General features: G+C 38.4%; 1 non-coding gene across 1 annotated transcript; it reads left to right on the top strand.

The window, feature by feature from the left end:
• The first annotated feature begins 17,199 nt into the window (after positions 1-17,199).
• On the top strand, positions 17,200-17,271 carry trnae-cuc (transfer RNA glutamic acid (anticodon CUC)). The gene has a single exon. It is a non-coding gene; the product is annotated as a tRNA-Glu (tRNA).
• Positions 17,272-22,126: the final 4,855 nt, after the last annotated feature.

A 22,126-nucleotide genomic window follows, 5' to 3' on the forward strand; every position in this document is an offset into this window, starting at 1 on the left:
ATAGCATGGCTGCACTTTCAGTGGCCACTGGTATACAAAACAATTGTGTGCTTGCATTAGTGTAACAACACGATTGGTTTAATATGATTCCCAGTTCGGTAAGAAGATTGGTTTTTGAGGACAGGGGAAAAAATACCTGAAGGTTTTTCAGGTTCTCGGTTGTTCCAAAAGTCACAGACAGAGCAGCGATGGCAGCTCAACGTTTATTCACTTCTCAGTCCAAGAAATCAAGCACTGTTTTTGCCTGGTCTTGAACCAGGATCCTTTCACATGTGAGACATGTGATAACCACGACACTACAGCAAGTATGCCAGTTTGCTGTTACCTGGGCTGCAACACTAGAAGCAATCCCACTTGAGCACTTGTCCCCAGTGTAGGTGTTGGCTGGCTTGTGGTTAGTGTAGCTGCCATCCAAGTGGGTGACCTGGGTTTGATTCCTAGTCAAGGCATGTCCTTTCATGCCAATATCTCATTGCTACAATGAAAGGCACTGGGAAAGAATCAGTTGCCTGTCATGACCTTGTTTGGATGTGACTGAGGGCTGTTCACAGGGCTGAATGATTTTGGTTTTCACCTGGGCCAACTTGTCCTGTGAAAAAACGTGAAGTACACGAGTGTGATTTTCTTTCGTTGGCGACACGCTACTTTTTCCACAAACGGGAAACTGTACAGTCACTGTTTTAGATTTAACAAGCAAAAGTGTCTACATGTTGGCTGGTCTAAAGCAAATACTTGTTGATACATGATCGAAAGTCAGTGCCATTTTGCTGAGTTCTGATGCTGTGTGCAGCCCTGTTGACTGGACACCACTCCATAAATGAGGAAGGATATTGTATTTGAGAACACCACCTCCTTCTGTTTTTTTTTTTTTATAGATAGGACAGTATAGAGAGACAGGAAATGAGCGGGAGAGACAGAGACGGGGAGGGATCGGGAAATGACCTCGGGTCAGAGTCGAACACGGGTCCCCGGATTTATGGTATGGTGCCTTAGCCATCTGAGCCATGACAGAAGATGAACTAACAACTAAAATATTTTATCAATCCAAAGACAGGCAATGCACCATTCACTTCAGTGATAATCAGAGTCTTTCCATTAATATCGTGTGCTTTCTGGGACTGTAACTGGGATGTATGGTCAAATGGCTGGCCGAGGTCAACAAGAAGTTTTGGCTATGGACTCCAATCCACAGTGCACAGCGCATGTGGGTTTGTATCTTATTGTCATTGGAAAGACTTTGCTTAAGTGCATTTGGGAATGCTAGTGTACACAGTCAAAATGTTCACTTTTCCAAAAAAAATTCACCTTGCTAATCTGGGCACTCCACAAGTAGCAGCACCTAGCCACCCAAGGACTGAATTAGGTTCACTCGAGAATGGAAATTTTCTGTTCCCTGTGAACTTTGGGACGTCTGACCATATCTACATCCTAAAATTAAGATGACAGCACACTGTATGCATACAATCCAATCCATGCATACAATGCACTTGTCCAGTTTGCGCATGACAAAAACCCCTTCATTTTATAAATAGTGTTGAAAACAATGAAAAAAGTGGTAGTAAGTTGCCTTTTATGAGTTATACAGAGACAACTGTTGGTTTGTATCCTTGAATCGTGCTGTTGAACAAAAAATAGGGGACAAATGCCCTATTGTTCATTTTGGAAGCAAAAAATATGAATAAGTTTTCAACAGCTGCAATTCCAAGAGGAGATGTCTGATCCAATGCAGAGAACAAATTTTCTCATTTCAGCATTTCTTTAAGCTGAATGAATAATGTTATTTGATTGTTTTACTGAATTCTTCAGTCAAGAGCTTAGGTTACTTGGTGCTGATTAATTTTCTATAACAGCAGCTCTGACAGCTGCAAGGCAAGTCACAGGTTTCTGTACAACCCTGGTACCAAAAACTTGGAATGCTGTGTAAAATGTTCATAAAAACAGGATGCAAAATTTTGCAAATCACAGAAACAACATAATCCATTGAAAATAGTACAAAGACAGCATGTCAAATATTGAAATTGTATTATTGTATTTTTTTTAAATTCATGATCATTTTGAATGGAAAGTCAACTAGACAGGGACACTCTAACGAGTGCAAACCCCGCCTTTTCCCTATTAAAATACATTGGGCGAAAATTTCGAAGTTCTGCCATGACCTTGACCTTTGACCTCCAAAATTTAATGGTTTCCTTCCTGGGTGATTGGCAACACATGTACAAAATTTGGTCCAAATCGATCCATTGGTTCTTGAGATATCTTGCAGACACACAGACAGACAGACAGACAGATACACACACACACACACACACAGACTGACGCAGGTGAAAATAATAACCCCTCCGACTACTGTCGGCGGGGTTAACAACACAATTCAAACAAAGTTGAGATTGTGTAAAAAAAGAATGGAAAAATTGTCTAATGCTGAAAAAAACTGCTGACACATCTCACAACTAATTAGGTTAACTGGCAACAGGTCAGTAACATGAGTGGGTATTAAAAGACCATACCAGAAAGGTGGAGTCTCTCAGAAATAAAGATGGATGAGGGGTTCGCCAGTCTGTGAAAGACAAATAGTGCTACAATCACTTTCAACATAAAATTGCAAAGAATTTAGGGATCACATCATTTATTGGACATAATGTTATGAAAAGATTCAGAGAGTCCAAAGTAATCTCTGTATGCATGGGACAAGGACAAAAACTAATCATGGATGCTCCATGATCCTTGAGCCCTAAGGTGGCACTGCATTAAAAACAGACACGATTCTGTAGTGAAAATCATTACATGGGCTCAGGGACACTTCTGAAAACCACTGTCTGTGAACATAGTTCATCAATGCATCCACGAATGGAAGTTAAAACCATATATAAACAATATTCAGACCCACCACCACCTTCTCTGTACCCAAGCTCATATATAGATAGATAGATATATATATAGATAGATAGATATGGCCTCCTTACTGTATATGCGCAAGCTTTATTGATACAGACACACACATATATATATATATATATACAGATAGACATGGCCTTATATGCACGAGCTTTACTGATACAGACACACACACATATATATACAGATAGACATGGCCTTATATGCGCGAGCTTTATTGATACAGACACACATATATATACAGATAGACATGGCCTTATATGCGTGAGCTTTATTGATACAGACACACATATATATACAGATAGACATGGCCTTATATGCGTGAGCTTTATTGATACAGACACACATATATATACAGATAGACATGGCCTTATATGCGTGAGCTTTATTGATACAGACACATATATATACAGATAGACATGGCTTTATATGTGCGAGCTTTACTGATACAGACACACACACACATATATATACAGATAGACATGGCCTTATATGCGTGAGCTTTATTGATACAGATACATATATATACAGATAGACATGGCCTTATATGCGCGAGCTTTATTGATACAGACACATATATATACAGATAGACATGGCTTTATATGTGCGAGCTTTACTGATACAGACACACATATATATACAGATAGACATGGCCTTATATGCGTGAGCTTTATTGATACAGACACACACATATATATACAGATAGACATGGCTTTATATGTGCGAGCTTTACTGATACAGACACACATATATATACAGATAGACATGGCCTTATATGCGCGAGCTTTATTGATACAGACACACACATATATATACAGATAGACATGGCCTTATATGCGCGAGCTTTATTGATACAGACACACACATATATATACAGATAGACATGGCCTTATATGCGCGAGCTTTATTGATACAGACACACACATATATATACAGAGACACATGGCCTTATATGCGTGAGCTTTATTGATACAGACACATATATATACAGATAGACATGGCTTTATATGTGCGAGCTTTATTGATACAGACACACATATATATACAGATAGACATGGCCTTATATGCGTGAGCTTTATTGATACAGACACACATATATATACAGATAGACATGGCCTTATATGCGTGAGCTTTATTGATACAGACACATATATATACAGATAGACATGGCTTTATATGTGCGAGCTTTACTGATACAGACACACACACACATATATATACAGATAGACATGGCCTTATATGCGTGAGCTTTATTGATACAGATACATATATATACAGATAGACATGGCCTTATATGCGCGAGCTTTATTGATACAGACACATATATATACAGATAGACATGGCTTTATATGTGCGAGCTTTACTGATACAGACACACATATATATACAGATAGACATGGCCTTATATGCGTGAGCTTTATTGATACAGACACACACATATATATACAGATAGACATGGCTTTATATGTGCGAGCTTTACTGATACAGACACACATATATATACAGATAGACATGGCCTTATATGCGCGAGCTTTATTGATACAGACACACACATATATATACAGATAGACATGGCCTTATATGCGCGAGCTTTATTGATACAGACACACACATATATATACAGATAGACATGGCCTTATATGCGCGAGCTTTATTGATACAGACACACACATATATATACAGAGACACATGGCCTTATATGCGTGAGCTTTATTGATACAGACACATATATATACAGATAGACATGGCTTTATATGTGCGAGCTTTATTGATACAGACACACATATATATACAGATAGACATGGCCTTATATGCGTGAGCTTTATTGATACAGACACATATATATACAGATAGACATGGCCTTATATGCGCGAGCTTTATTGATACAGACACACATATATATACAGATAGACATGGCCTTATATGCGTGAGCTTTATTGATACAGACACATATATATACAGATAGACATGGCCTTATATGCGCGAGCTTTATTGATACAGACACACACATATATATACAGAGACACATGGCCTTATATGCGTGAGCTTTATTGATACAGACACATATATATACAGATAGACATGGCCTTATATGCGTGAGCTTTATTGATACAGACACATATATATACAGATAGACATGGCCTTATATGCGCGAGCTTTATTGATACAGACACACACATATATATACAGATAGACATGGCCTTATATGCGTGAGCTTTATTGATACAGACACATATATATACAGATAGACATGGCCTTATATGAGTGAGCTTTATTGATACAGACACACATATATATACAGATAGACATGGCCTTATCTGAGTGAGCTTTATTCATACAGACACACATATATATACAGATAGACATGGCCTTATATGCGTGAGCTTTATTGATACAGACACATATATATACAGATAGACATGGCCTTATCTGAGTGAGCTTTATTCATACAGACACACATATATATACAGATAGACATGGCCTTATATGCGTGAGCTTTATTGATACAGACACATATATATACAGATAGACATGGCCTTATCTGAGTGAGCTTTATTCATACAGACACACATATATATACAGATAGACATGGCCTTATATGCGTGAGCTTTATTGATACAGACACATATATATACAGATAGACATGGCCTTATATGCGCGAGCTTTATTGATACAGACACACACATATATATACAGATAGACATGGCCTTATATGCGCGAGCTTTATTGATACAGACACACATATATATACAGATAGACATGGCCTTATATGCGCGAGCTTTATTGATACAGACACACACATATATATACAGATAGACATGGCCTTATATGCGCGAGCTTTATTCATACAGACACACACATATATATACAGATAGACATGGCCTTATATGCGCGAGCTTTATTGATACAGACACACATATATATATACAGATAGACATGGCCTTATATGAGTGAGCTTTATTGATACAGACACACACATGTATATACAGATAGACATGGCCTTATATGCGCGAGCTTTACTGATACAGACACACACATGTATATACAGATAGACATGGCCTTATATGCGCGAGCTTTATTGATACAGACACACATATATATACAGATAGACATGGCCTTATATGCGCGAGCTTTATTCATACAGACACACACATATATATACAGATAGACATGGCCTTATATGCGTGAGCTTTATTGATACAGACACACATATATATATACAGATAGACATGGCCTTATATGAGTGAGCTTTATTGATACAGACACACACATGTATATACAGATAGACATGGCCTTATATGCGCGAGCTTTACTGATACAGACACACATATATATACAGATAGACATGGCCTTATATGAGTGAGCTTTATTGATACAGACACACACATGTATATACAGATAGACATGGCCTTATATGCGCGAGCTTTACTGATACAGACACACACATGTATATACAGATAGACATGGCCTTATATGCGCGAGCTTTATTGATACAGACACATATATATACAGATAGACATGGCTTTATATGTGCGAGCTTTACTGATACAGACACACATATATATACAGATAGACATGGCCTTATATGCGTGAGCTTTATTGATACAGACACACACATATATATACAGATAGACATGGCTTTATATGTGCGAGCTTTACTGATACAGACACACATATATATACAGATAGACATGGCCTTATATGCGCGAGCTTTATTGATACAGACACACACATATATATACAGATAGACATGGCCTTATATGCGCGAGCTTTATTGATACAGACACACACATATATATACAGATAGACATGGCCTTATATGCGCGAGCTTTATTGATACAGACACACACATATATATACAGAGACACATGGCCTTATATGCGTGAGCTTTATTGATACAGACACATATATATACAGATAGACATGGCTTTATATGTGCGAGCTTTATTGATACAGACACACATATATATACAGATAGACATGGCCTTATATGCGTGAGCTTTATTGATACAGACACACATATATATACAGATAGACATGGCCTTATATGCGTGAGCTTTATTGATACAGACACATATATATACAGATAGACATGGCTTTATATGTGCGAGCTTTACTGATACAGACACACACACACATATATATACAGATAGACATGGCCTTATATGCGTGAGCTTTATTGATACAGATACATATATATACAGATAGACATGGCCTTATATGCGCGAGCTTTATTGATACAGACACATATATATACAGATAGACATGGCTTTATATGTGCGAGCTTTACTGATACAGACACACATATATATACAGATAGACATGGCCTTATATGCGTGAGCTTTATTGATACAGACACACACATATATATACAGATAGACATGGCTTTATATGTGCGAGCTTTACTGATACAGACACACATATATATACAGATAGACATGGCCTTATATGCGCGAGCTTTATTGATACAGACACACACATATATATACAGATAGACATGGCCTTATATGCGCGAGCTTTATTGATACAGACACACACATATATATACAGATAGACATGGCCTTATATGCGCGAGCTTTATTGATACAGACACACACATATATATACAGAGACACATGGCCTTATATGCGTGAGCTTTATTGATACAGACACATATATATACAGATAGACATGGCTTTATATGTGCGAGCTTTATTGATACAGACACACATATATATACAGATAGACATGGCCTTATATGCGTGAGCTTTATTGATACAGACACATATATATACAGATAGACATGGCCTTATATGCGCGAGCTTTATTGATACAGACACACATATATATACAGATAGACATGGCCTTATATGCGTGAGCTTTATTGATACAGACACATATATATACAGATAGACATGGCCTTATATGCGCGAGCTTTATTGATACAGACACACACATATATATACAGAGACACATGGCCTTATATGCGTGAGCTTTATTGATACAGACACATATATATACAGATAGACATGGCCTTATATGCGTGAGCTTTATTGATACAGACACATATATATACAGATAGACATGGCCTTATATGCGCGAGCTTTATTGATACAGACACACACATATATATACAGATAGACATGGCCTTATATGCGTGAGCTTTATTGATACAGACACATATATATACAGATAGACATGGCCTTATATGAGTGAGCTTTATTGATACAGACACACATATATATACAGATAGACATGGCCTTATCTGAGTGAGCTTTATTCATACAGACACACATATATATACAGATAGACATGGCCTTATATGCGTGAGCTTTATTGATACAGACACATATATATACAGATAGACATGGCCTTATCTGAGTGAGCTTTATTCATACAGACACACATATATATACAGATAGACATGGCCTTATATGCGTGAGCTTTATTGATACAGACACATATATATACAGATAGACATGGCCTTATCTGAGTGAGCTTTATTCATACAGACACACATATATATACAGATAGACATGGCCTTATATGCGTGAGCTTTATTGATACAGACACATATATATACAGATAGACATGGCCTTATATGCGCGAGCTTTATTGATACAGACACACACATATATATACAGATAGACATGGCCTTATATGCGCGAGCTTTATTGATACAGACACACATATATATACAGATAGACATGGCCTTATATGCGCGAGCTTTATTGATACAGACACACACATATATATACAGATAGACATGGCCTTATATGCGCGAGCTTTATTCATACAGACACACACATATATATACAGATAGACATGGCCTTATATGCGCGAGCTTTATTGATACAGACACACATATATATATACAGATAGACATGGCCTTATATGAGTGAGCTTTATTGATACAGACACACACATGTATATACAGATAGACATGGCCTTATATGCGCGAGCTTTACTGATACAGACACACATATATATACAGATAGACATGGCCTTATATGAGTGAGCTTTATTGATACAGACACACACATGTATATACAGATAGACATGGCCTTATATGCGCGAGCTTTACTGATACAGACACACACATGTATATACAGATAGACATGGCCTTATATGCGCGAGCTTTATTGATACAGACACACATATATATACAGATAGACATGGCCTTATATGAGTGAGCTTTATTGATACAGACACACACATGTATATACAGATAGACATGGCCTTATATGCGCGAGCTTTACTGATACAGACACACACATGTATATACAGATAGACATGGCCTTATATGTGCGAGCTTTACTGATACAGACACACATATATATACAGATAGACATGGCCTTATATGCGTGAGCTTTATTGATACAGACACACACATATATATACAGATAGACATGGCTTTATATGTGCGAGCTTTACTGATACAGACACACATATATATACAGATAGACATGGCCTTATATGCGCGAGCTTTATTGATACAGACACACACATATATATACAGATAGACATGGCCTTATATGCGCGAGCTTTATTGATACAGACACACACATATATATACAGATAGACATGGCCTTATATGCGCGAGCTTTATTGATACAGACACACACATATATATACAGAGACACATGGCCTTATATGCGTGAGCTTTATTGATACAGACACATATATATACAGATAGACATGGCTTTATATGTGCGAGCTTTATTGATACAGACACACATATATATACAGATAGACATGGCCTTATATGCGTGAGCTTTATTGATACAGACACACATATATATACAGATAGACATGGCCTTATATGCGTGAGCTTTATTGATACAGACACATATATATACAGATAGACATGGCTTTATATGTGCGAGCTTTACTGATACAGACACACACACACATATATATACAGATAGACATGGCCTTATATGCGTGAGCTTTATTGATACAGATACATATATATACAGATAGACATGGCCTTATATGCGCGAGCTTTATTGATACAGACACATATATATACAGATAGACATGGCTTTATATGTGCGAGCTTTACTGATACAGACACACATATATATACAGATAGACATGGCCTTATATGCGTGAGCTTTATTGATACAGACACACACATATATATACAGATAGACATGGCTTTATATGTGCGAGCTTTACTGATACAGACACACATATATATACAGATAGACATGGCCTTATATGCGCGAGCTTTATTGATACAGACACACACATATATATACAGATAGACATGGCCTTATATGCGCGAGCTTTATTGATACAGACACACACATATATATACAGATAGACATGGCCTTATATGCGCGAGCTTTATTGATACAGACACACACATATATATACAGAGACACATGGCCTTATATGCGTGAGCTTTATTGATACAGACACATATATATACAGATAGACATGGCTTTATATGTGCGAGCTTTATTGATACAGACACACATATATATACAGATAGACATGGCCTTATATGCGTGAGCTTTATTGATACAGACACATATATATACAGATAGACATGGCCTTATATGCGCGAGCTTTATTGATACAGACACACATATATATACAGATAGACATGGCCTTATATGCGTGAGCTTTATTGATACAGACACATATATATACAGATAGACATGGCCTTATATGCGCGAGCTTTATTGATACAGACACACACATATATATACAGAGACACATGGCCTTATATGCGTGAGCTTTATTGATACAGACACATATATATACAGATAGACATGGCCTTATATGCGTGAGCTTTATTGATACAGACACATATATATACAGATAGACATGGCCTTATATGCGCGAGCTTTATTGATACAGACACACACATATATATACAGATAGACATGGCCTTATATGCGTGAGCTTTATTGATACAGACACATATATATACAGATAGACATGGCCTTATATGAGTGAGCTTTATTGATACAGACACACATATATATACAGATAGACATGGCCTTATCTGAGTGAGCTTTATTCATACAGACACACATATATATACAGATAGACATGGCCTTATATGCGTGAGCTTTATTGATACAGACACATATATATACAGATAGACATGGCCTTATCTGAGTGAGCTTTATTCATACAGACACACATATATATACAGATAGACATGGCCTTATATGCGTGAGCTTTATTGATACAGACACATATATATACAGATAGACATGGCCTTATCTGAGTGAGCTTTATTCATACAGACACACATATATATACAGATAGACATGGCCTTATATGCGTGAGCTTTATTGATACAGACACATATATATACAGATAGACATGGCCTTATATGCGCGAGCTTTATTGATACAGACACACACATATATATACAGATAGACATGGCCTTATATGCGCGAGCTTTATTGATACAGACACACATATATATACAGATAGACATGGCCTTATATGCGCGAGCTTTATTGATACAGACACACACATATATATACAGATAGACATGGCCTTATATGCGCGAGCTTTATTCATACAGACACACACATATATATACAGATAGACATGGCCTTATATGCGCGAGCTTTATTGATACAGACACACATATATATATACAGATAGACATGGCCTTATATGAGTGAGCTTTATTGATACAGACACACACATGTATATACAGATAGACATGGCCTTATATGCGCGAGCTTTACTGATACAGACACACACATGTATATACAGATAGACATGGCCTTATATGCGCGAGCTTTATTGATACAGACACACATATATATACAGATAGACATGGCCTTATATGCGCGAGCTTTATTCATACAGACACACACATATATATACAGATAGACATGGCCTTATATGCGTGAGCTTTATTGATACAGACACACATATATATATACAGATAGACATGGCCTTATATGAGTGAGCTTTATTGATACAGACACACACATGTATATACAGATAGACATGGCCTTATATGCGCGAGCTTTACTGATACAGACACACATATATATACAGATAGACATGGCCTTATATGAGTGAGCTTTATTGATACAGACACACACATGTATATACAGATAGACATGGCCTTATATGCGCGAGCTTTACTGATACAGACACACACATGTATATACAGATAGACATGGCCTTATATGCGCGAGCTTTACTGATACAGACACACATATATATACAGATAGACATGGCCTTATATGAGTGAGCTTTATTGATACAGACACACATATATATACAGATAGACATGGCCTTATATGCGCGAGCTTTATTGATACAGACACACATATATATACAGATAGACATGGCCTTATATGCGCGAGCTTTACTGATACAGACACACACATGTATATACAGATAGACATGGCCTTATATGCGCGAGCTTTACTGATACAGACACACATATATATACAGATAGACATGGCCTTATATGAGTGAGCTTTATTGATACAGACACACACACATATACAGATAGACATGGCCTTATATGCGCGAGCTTTATTGATACAGACACACACATGTATATACAGATAGACATGGCCTTATATGCGCGAGCTTTATTGATACAGACACACATATACAGTGGTGCTTGAAAGTTTGTGAACCCTTTAGAATTTTCTATATTTCTGCATAAATATGACCTAAAACATCATCAGATTTTCACACAAGTCCTAAAAGTAGATAAAGAGAACCCAGTTGAACAAATGAGACAAAAATATTATACTTGGTCATTTATTTATTGAGGAAAATTATCCAATATTACATATCTGTGAGTGGCAAAAGTATGTGAACCTTTGCTTTCAGTATCTGGTGTGACCCCCTTGTGCAGCAATAACTGCAACTAAACGTTTCTGGTAACCAGGGCCGTAACTACCATTGAGGACACCGAGGTCATGTCCTCGGCATTTTTTTCCCACTGTCTTTTTTTTTTCACTCAGAAATGTGAAATTAATATATGATGAAAATTGTTCTGACTTTGATCGGTGGAAAATTCTAAATTCAGCTTGCATCCCCCTGTTCTCATTTGTTTGTCTAAAAATAAAGTTCACATAATCATTTTTAAACGAAGCTGAAATATCCGACATTGGAAACATTTCATATCAGGCAGCCTCGCGATAGTCAGCTAAGCACCACGGGATACACAAGAGCTGAGAAGTGTTCTCATCAAGGCCCGACTCCACAGCCAGGCAGTTTGTCAATTAGTCGTGGAATCTGAAAATTGACATAAGATGAAGAAGTCTACTACACTAAAACAAACCAAACTCAGCTTTGGAAAGTCAGCAAGTGAGAGAAAGAGGGAAGAAGGGGAGTTAATTTTGCCAGTCACTGACAGTTATGTGCCGGAATGCTTATGATCATTAACAGTGCAATTTTAATTAGCATTTCAAGCAACAACAGTTGAAGCCACTTAGCTAGATAGGATTTTCGTTTTCCAGGCGGCACAAACTCTTTTATTCTCTCTCTCGATTTGATTTGGTGCGTTTCAGATCAGAAAAGGCTGGACAGTCGTGACCTGTTGTTTATGAAGTTATTGGGTGCTGACGAGACTTGAGCTATTTTGCTACCAGACTATAGGCTAACGTGAACACAAGACACTATTGTTTTGATCATTGGTTGTATTTTCGAACGGAAATGAAAACGGGTAGCAAACTTATTATGTTCACATTTTATTCACAACATGATGTACCGCCTCTGACTGCTTTCTGTCAATCATGAGCAGCCCAGCCGCGTTCACAGCTCCTCCTCCAATCAGCAGCTGGAGATGAGCCTCCTCTCGGGAAGTCTTGTCCCGCCCCTCTTATTGACTCCCATCTCCAGTGAGGCTCAGTCTCCGAATGGAGCGTTTTAGTCGGTTTTATCCAATAACCGTCTAGTATTTTGCTATTGAAAAGGGCATACATTTTTTAAAAAGCAATTGAAGTCTAGGGGCGGTGTAGTGGTTAGCGCTGTCGCCTCACAGCAAGAAGGTCCTGGGTTCGAGCCCCGGGGCCGGTGAGGGCCTTTCTGTGCGGAGTTGCACGTTCTCCCTGTTTCTGCGTGGGTTTCCTCCGGGTGCTCCGGTTTCTCCCACAGTCCAAAGACATGCAGGTTAGGTTAACTGGTGACTCTAAATTGAGCGTAGGTGTGAATGTGAGTGTGAATGGTTGTCTGTGTCTATGTGTCAGCCCTGTGATGACCTGGCGACTTGTCCAGGGTGTACCCCGCCTTTCGCCCGTAGTCAGCTGGGATAGGCTCCAGCTTGTCTGCGACCCTGTAGAAGGATAAAGCGGCTAGAGATAATGAGATGAGAAGACATCTGTGAATTAATTTGTAATGTTTATTTATATTTGAACTCTCTACTATTTATTTATACATTTGTATTGCATGAATGTTATCAAGACATCAGAGTATGAAGTGAAATATAACGTGGTAAAACAAGTACAGTTGAGACAGGTCATGTATATGTACTTACAGAGCTCACTCAAAACACTAAAAGATATATGGATTACACTTGTTAGCTAGTTTTTATCTACCTAGCAAGTTTTTAATCTGCATTATCATTAAGGCATCACATAAAACTGTTATGTATAGAAATGTTACTTCATCAAGCGCACGTGTGTGTGTGTGAGAGAGAGAGAGAGAGAGAGAGAGAACAAGAGAGAATGTGTTCTATAGCCTATTTGATATTTATTTATTTATTTGTTTTTGTGCTATGCCTGTTACAGGATGCCGCGCATCAGAATTAGAACAACAAATAGGGGAGTGCCAGCCCAGGTGTTAGAGAGGGCTTCAAGAGTTGTAGAGGAAGGGAAGTCACTCAGGCAGGTGGCAGAGGAGTTCCAGATACTGTCATTAAAAAAAGATAAATTTTTGTTCTAGTTTTCTGTTACTGTTTGTTGTTCTAGTTATGCTATTATTATAGTTGCGTTAATCTATTAAATATTGAAGGTTTATATGAAGTGATGAGTTGTAAACTATTACATTTTTAAAGAAATAAGATAAATTAAGCAAAATAAAATTGCAATCATTAAAAGGAATAAAATTGCATTTGCACTGATGTCAGATTTCCAGTGTTTTTAATGGTGTCTCAACTGTACCATGGTACTGTCTCAACTGTACACCATATGTGTAGAGTATGGGTACAGTTGAGACAAAAGTGCACCTTTTGTTTTTGATTAATTACGTAAAATTTAAACACCTTAGAGATATAATTTCTTGGTTATATATTAGCACACATATTGAGGATATATTATGTCTCAAAAACATTTTTGTTTAGTGTCTTTTCAGAGTCTAATTTGTGTGTGGAAAATGAGAAAGCAAAAACTGTCTCAACTGTACTCAGTCTACCCTAATATTACATTGCAATGCGTTTATTATATCAGATGCCTTCAGAGAAAACTACAATTAAAATATATTGTCATACCACAGAATAAACCACCCGCCAAAGTGGCGAGTGGGACTAAAGTTATTACCCGCCAAAGCCAAATTTTACCCGCATTTGGCGAGTGGGCGGGTGCTAATGTAAAGCCCTGGTTTGGAGAGATGGAGGTATGCATTGGAACGAAGAGGAATGAAGGTGAGCAGTAGCAAGACAGAATACATGGCCTCAATGAGAATGGGGATGAGAATGTAGTGAAGATGCAAGGAGTAGACGTAAAGAACGTTGGTGAATTCAAGTATGTGGGGCCAACTGTGCAGGAAAATGGGGGCTGCGATAGTGAGGTGAGAAAGAGAGTGCAGGCAGGGAAGGATTTCAGTTGGAGAAGGATTTCGGGAGTCATCTGTGAGAGGAAAGTCCCAGCAAAAATGAAAGGTAAGATGTATAAGACAGTAGTGAGACCAGATGTGATGTATGGATTGGAGACCATACCCTTAACGAAGAGACAGGAGGCAAAGTTGGAGGTGGCGGAGTTGAGGATGTTAAGGTTTGCAATGGGAGTGACAAGGTTGGACAGGATAAGGAACGAGTACATCAGAGGGACAGCACATGTGGCGAGCTTGGGAATTAAGCTAAGAGAGATGAGACTGAAATGGTATGGGCACATCCTGAGAAGAGATGCAGAGCATGTGGGAAGGAGAATGTTGAAGATGGAGCTGCCAGGCAAATGAAAACGAGGAAGGCCAAAGAGGAGACACATGGAGGTGGTGAGAGAGGACATGAAAGTGGCAGGTGTGGTAGAGAAGGATGTGGAAGACAGGGAGCAATCGTGATGAAAGATCTGCTGTGGCGACCCCTAATCAGGAGCAGCCAGAAGAAGATTTCTTAGTATTTCGGACTTTGATGTTTTATTTCCTATTCCGACTGATTCAAATGGTAAAAAGCTGTAGCCTTTGTCGACACATATTTCCCAGTGGATTTCACAGAGATGAGAGCATGAAGAGGATTCCTCAGTCAGGGCACAGTGCAAGCGCAGGAGCATCTTGTGGTATTTTACTGACATCTTGTGGCCAAACCGTGTAATTATACCCAAATATTAACATCAAGATCTGAAAATTGATGTCAGCTTTTGCTGGTAATGAAGTGACATAAAGTTTAAATGTTAACACTTTTCTTTTAACTGCTGAATAACCACATGACAGCATATCACGATTATGACCATTGTGATTTACACAGTCAGATCAATAATTACTGTCATACTCAGTAAAGAAGGTTTGTTTGGTTGTCCTTGGGCTTTACAGGAAGTTTTATGTGTCTATAACGTTAGTTTTTGATTGCACGTGTTGGTTGATGGAACGTTCTTCGAACATTTGTAAAGTAGGAACCTTCGGAGAGCCTTTGGAGAATGTTCCTGTTTGGTTGTATTAAAGTTCCCCTTGCTATTGCAACACAAGAAAACTTTGGAAAACCTATGACAATGTTCCGGCTAGGTTCTCTGAGTGTTCGATGAGTTCTTTGAGGGTTAGATAAGGACATGCAGTCCATAGGCAACTGGTATGAAATTTAGTTCGGGTTAGTTGCCGTGGTTAATGCCATCACTGAACTCATTTGTTTGCGAGTTATAATATCAGTACAATACGCTGGCTGAAGGAGCAACATATCAGAGAAAGTACAGTAATACTGTACGAGATATCAAGGCCAATCGAACTTGTAAACATGACAGAACACGATGATTCTCCCCGAGAATAATTTGTGAAGATGTAACAAAAAATGTCGGCTCATTTTATTTTTGCAGATGCCTCACAAATACTGCACCAAGCCACTAGAGGACCACAGAGGTACTTTCGGCAGACAAATTCGAAAAATATTTCCCACAACCTCTGGTGGCTCTCAGTGGTACTGCAAAGAGTTTGCCTACAGTCCAGAGTTTTCACTCCCTGGTGGTCTAGTGGCTAGGATTCGGCGCTCTCACCGCCGCGGCCCGGGTTCGATTCCCGGTCAGGGAAAAGCCATGTTGGATTATGATAGTCCATTTGATTTTCATGCTCTTTTAACAATTGACATTGTTGCAAAGCAGCTTTACAGAAAATTAAAGGCTTTAAAAATCAGCTAATTCTATCACTAATTAAAGAAAATACTGTTCCCTCTTACCCACGGGGAACATTATTATTAAAATGTCAAAACAAACACATTCTTCAAGGCACATTCAAACCAGTGACATAACGACAGCCATCAAAAGCACCTACAGTCCTCCACACTACCAAATGAGCTGTCAAAGGAGGGCCTCAAAGAGCATGTTTGATAAATGAGCAAAAAAAAAAAAACTTGAAAAACTCGTTGTTCTAATATATTGCATATAAATTGCTGCACACCAAAGCTATTTCCTCGGTTAGAAAAGTTGTTTCCCACAAGCTGGCTTCACGTACAAATCCATTTCATGTGCACATGTAATATACAACAAAGTCAAAGTCCCTTTCATGCCAGAATCTGGTCTTCCCAGGCAGTCTCCTGTCCCAGTACTAGGTGTATGGGTGCAGCACCAATCTCCATTTCGATAGCCCTCAGCCTCTCATGTATACAGCCAGGATTACAGTGGGGGTTGGTCCTCTGGTCACTTTGACAGTTTGACTTCCCCACTTGCATCTGTATTGCAGCGTGCCTTGCCAGACGGTAGTAGGTACCATTTTAATGATGGTCTTTGGTCCAACCACGAGTAGAAATCATGATCTCCCAGTCAGGAGGCAGACACGCTAACCACTAGGCTAACTATGTAGTGAAAGTTCATTATGTCTACCTATTGAAACTATTCTTTAAATTCGTTTCTTAAGACAAGGACAAGTTCCTTGTCTTAAGAAACGAATTTAAAGAACACTAGGCTAACTCACGGTCATAATATACAACGCAATGAAAGAAGTTAGAAAATCTGTTATAAATAGTGATTTCTCTTCAGAGCCTTAACAGTATTGCACCCAGCCACTAATGGGCCTCAGTAGTACTCAGAGACACCCTCACTGCCACAGCCCAGGTTTGATTCTCAGTCAGGAAGAAGACTTTTACCTCTTTCCCATGGGAACGTTAGTACTATTGTCATGAATTGTGTGCATTTAGATCCAAAAGCAGGAAGAAAGGCAGGAGAAAGGAGAAGCCGAGAAGCATCCCAGAAAGTGTTGCAGAAATAGAAGAAGGGATCTTAGGACACTTTGTGAGGACAACCAGCAGAATCTCATGGAGATCAACGATCAACTGCAAAGATCCTCATATCACCAGCGACTCCTCAGGCTGACTTAGGAAACTGAAGCTTTGTCTGCTCGACTGTGAACTTTGTGTTTTGTACTGAAACTGGTTTGGAATGGGGAAATCCCCCCTGCACCTGCATCTTTGGCTGATGAGAAAGAAGAGTGTCTCACATGTGTCAACAAAGTTAGGGATTATGGGTAAAGAAATGTATTTCGCCTGCCTTGCACAAAAAGAGACATATTTAGCCTGTCTGGCAGAAGAAGAACTATATTTAGCCTGTCTTGCCAAAGATGTTAAGGATAAAATAAGAATGCTTCCATTCCTTTTATAGACACTTGCTGATGTCATAAGGATGTTCTGTGGTTTATTTTTGGCTTGGCTCATTAACCATAAAAGACATATGGTAAACCCAAGTAGGTTTTGGTTTGCCTAGGGGGTTACGATGCTTAGAACTCAGGTTCTTATAAGCCACATTTTTAAAGACGTTATATACACTGCCCCCCTCCCCCAATAAATAAATAAATATTAAATAAATAAATAAATAAATAAAAGTCTTGGACTCTAATATGTAGTTGAATCGCCTTTAGCTTTGATTATGGCATGCATTCACTGTGGCATTGTTTCAGTAAACTTCTGTAATGTCTTGGCCTTTATTTCAGTGCAGAGTTGTATTAATTTGTATTGACGATGGGAGAGTTGAACCACTGCTGAAGTCTTCTTCAGCACATCCCAAAGATTCTCAACAGGGTTAAGGTCAGGACTCTGTGGTGGTTAATTCATGTGTGAAAATGAATCCTCATGCTTTCTGAACCACTCTTTCACAATCTGAGCTCAAATGTTATGCCTGTGCCATCAGGTAAGAAAAAATCCATTAATGTGATAACCTGGTCATTCAGTACATTCAGGTCATCAACTAACTTCATTTTATTGCTCCATAATTTTGCTAAACCTCAACCTGACCAACTGAAGCAACCACAGATCATAACTCTGCCTCCAGAGGCTTGTACAGTGGACACTATGCATCACTTCATGTGCTTCTTTTCTTACCCTGACACACCCATCACTCAGGAATAGGGTCAATCTGGACTCATCAAAACACATGATCATTTTCCATTGCTCCAGAGTCCAATCTTTATGCTCCCTAACAAATCAAAGCCTTTTCTCCTGATTAGTCTCATTAACAAGTGGTTTTCTTATGGCCACACAGCAGTTTAATCCCAATCCCGTGAGTTCTTGTCACATTGTGAGCGTGGAAATGCTCTTAACTTCACTATTAAACATAGCTGTGAGTTCTACTCTCTCTTTTTTTTTACGATTCTATTTCACCAAGCATTTCTTAATTTCCATGAGGGAACCCGCCCAAAGGGATCAATAAAGTTTTATCTAATCTAAATCTAATCTAATCTAGTTTAAGTGATCTCTAATCATGATCAGCCAGGATCTTTTTCCAACCACATTCTTTCCATGAAGTTGACGGTTCACCACTATCCCTCCAAGATTTATAATGTGTTGCATAGTTGTTAACCCAATTGCAGTCATTTCAGCAATCTCCTTAGTTGTTTTCTTTGCTTGATGCAGACCAATAATTTGACCTTCTGAAACACAGTGATATCTTTTCCATGAGCATGGGATACGGCTTCCGACAAGTTCGGTTAAGAAATGAGAAGCTACTCACTGCATCAGTTAGTGTAACCCAGTATAGAATTGGGCTCTATAGTTATATGTTGTCCAATAAGTTATTTCACATATGACTATTTCCCCCTTTTCTTTCATAGACAAAAAGTTAGAAAAAGTTTATTTTATTCGAGCTGCAACTAAAACTTATGGTTGAAACTCTGTTTAAAATTGTGTTCTATAAGATTATTTCCTTCACAATATTATCTTCTATTCGCTAAGTAATGTCCCAGTCAAAGTATTTTCACTAAAATGTAGTTCTTATTGGTTGTATCAGCCAATGTAGACTTCTGAGAGTCCAGCTTCATGCCGACCACAGAGCCGGCCCGCCTGATCAGTTTGTCCAGCCTGAATGTGTCCTTCTTGGATGTGCTGCCCCCCCAGCACATCACGGTGTAAAACAAGACACTGGCGACCACAGTCGTGGCTCAGGTGGATAAGGCGCCATACCATAAATCCGGGGACCCGGGTTCGGTTCCGACCTGAGGTCATTTCCCGATCCCTCTCCGTGTCTCTCTCTCCTGCTCATTTCCTGTCTCTACGCTGTCCTATCCAAATAGAGGTGAAAAAAGCCCCAAAAAAATCTAAAAAAAAAAAATTGTGATAACCTCAATTGCCTTTTTGTACTACTGTGAATGCCACTGTTCAGCAAAAAGAGAAATCTATGTTGGCAGAATGAGGAATTGAAAATTGACTTAATTAAGAATTCTTAATAAAGATAACAGTTTTATCATAGTTTGGATTATCATGGGCACATCGTTGGCAAAACATAAAATTCTTAATGCAGACGGTTGCCTTGAAATTTCAAGTATTCTCAACTATTTTTTTTTACAGTGAACTTTGTTTGTACAATCATCAATTTTCTTCTGTGTCTACTGCCGCTCCTTGGAGAGATGAAAAGAATCCACCAGATTGACGCTGATAAAGCCATCCTAGCCAAAATGGGAGAATTTGCGCCAAAGTTGTTAGAAAAGGCCCCTAAAGGTACAGTTTTTTTCCCTTAAAAAAACATGTAGCCATTGAGCACAGTTACATGCAGGGGTTATTCCGAATCTAAACTAATAGTGGTGATATTCGGTTTGCACAGAAGTCATGTAAACTCAATTGATTGATTGACATCAATCAATTACAAATACCAGAATACGGTTTGGCCGTATTCTGGTATCTGGCATAACCCAAATATCGCCAATATTCCGTTTAAAACCGTAATTAGTCCTTGCATGTAACTGTGGTCAGTGAGCACAAATTCAATCACAATAGTGTGAGCCAGTGAAGTCTGTGAGGGCTCAGGTCTTAGAGAGGATTAGAGAGGATTCAGCAACTGACATATAAATTGTGCTTGTTTTCAAACCATTTAGCATGGTTGATTTCTGAATCACTGATTTTCTACAGGTGCTTTAAAAGACACCTGCCTTCAGACACTGCAATCAAGATGAGCAGGAAAGAAAAGGTGTGTATGTTTTTCATTTAAGGAGCCAGACGCCCAAATTTGGCCCATCGGTACCACTAAAGGGCAGTGAGTCTCGATGTTTGCATTGCATTTAGCGTAACTTTTAATGTTTTATCAGGAGGTTTATGTCTATAATACAGTATATATATCCATGGAGAGCTATATTAGAGGGGAATAGTTTATAATTCAACTTATAGATATCCACACAAAACCTCATCTGATTATTCACATTGACATCTTTTGTATTACCAGTTTTCTGAAATGTTGTGTACAAGTATGCAAATGAAACCTAATGCAAAATGTATACAATAATTATCAAGGAACCTTGATAATGTAATGTAATGTTTAAAAGTAAAGTGAGTTCTATTTAGCAGAATGCTATGTAGTGACTAAACAGTATGGGGTTCTGGAATTGAAAGGATGTCTGTTTTTTATTTTGTTTTGTTGTAGCTCATATGGTCAGTGCAGCCATTGTCTTGCTGCCATCATTCTTCAAAGAA

The sequence above is a fragment of the Neoarius graeffei genome, chromosome 22 (assembly GCF_027579695.1).
Source record: "Neoarius graeffei isolate fNeoGra1 chromosome 22, fNeoGra1.pri, whole genome shotgun sequence".
Taxonomy (NCBI): domain Eukaryota; kingdom Metazoa; phylum Chordata; class Actinopteri; order Siluriformes; family Ariidae; genus Neoarius; species Neoarius graeffei.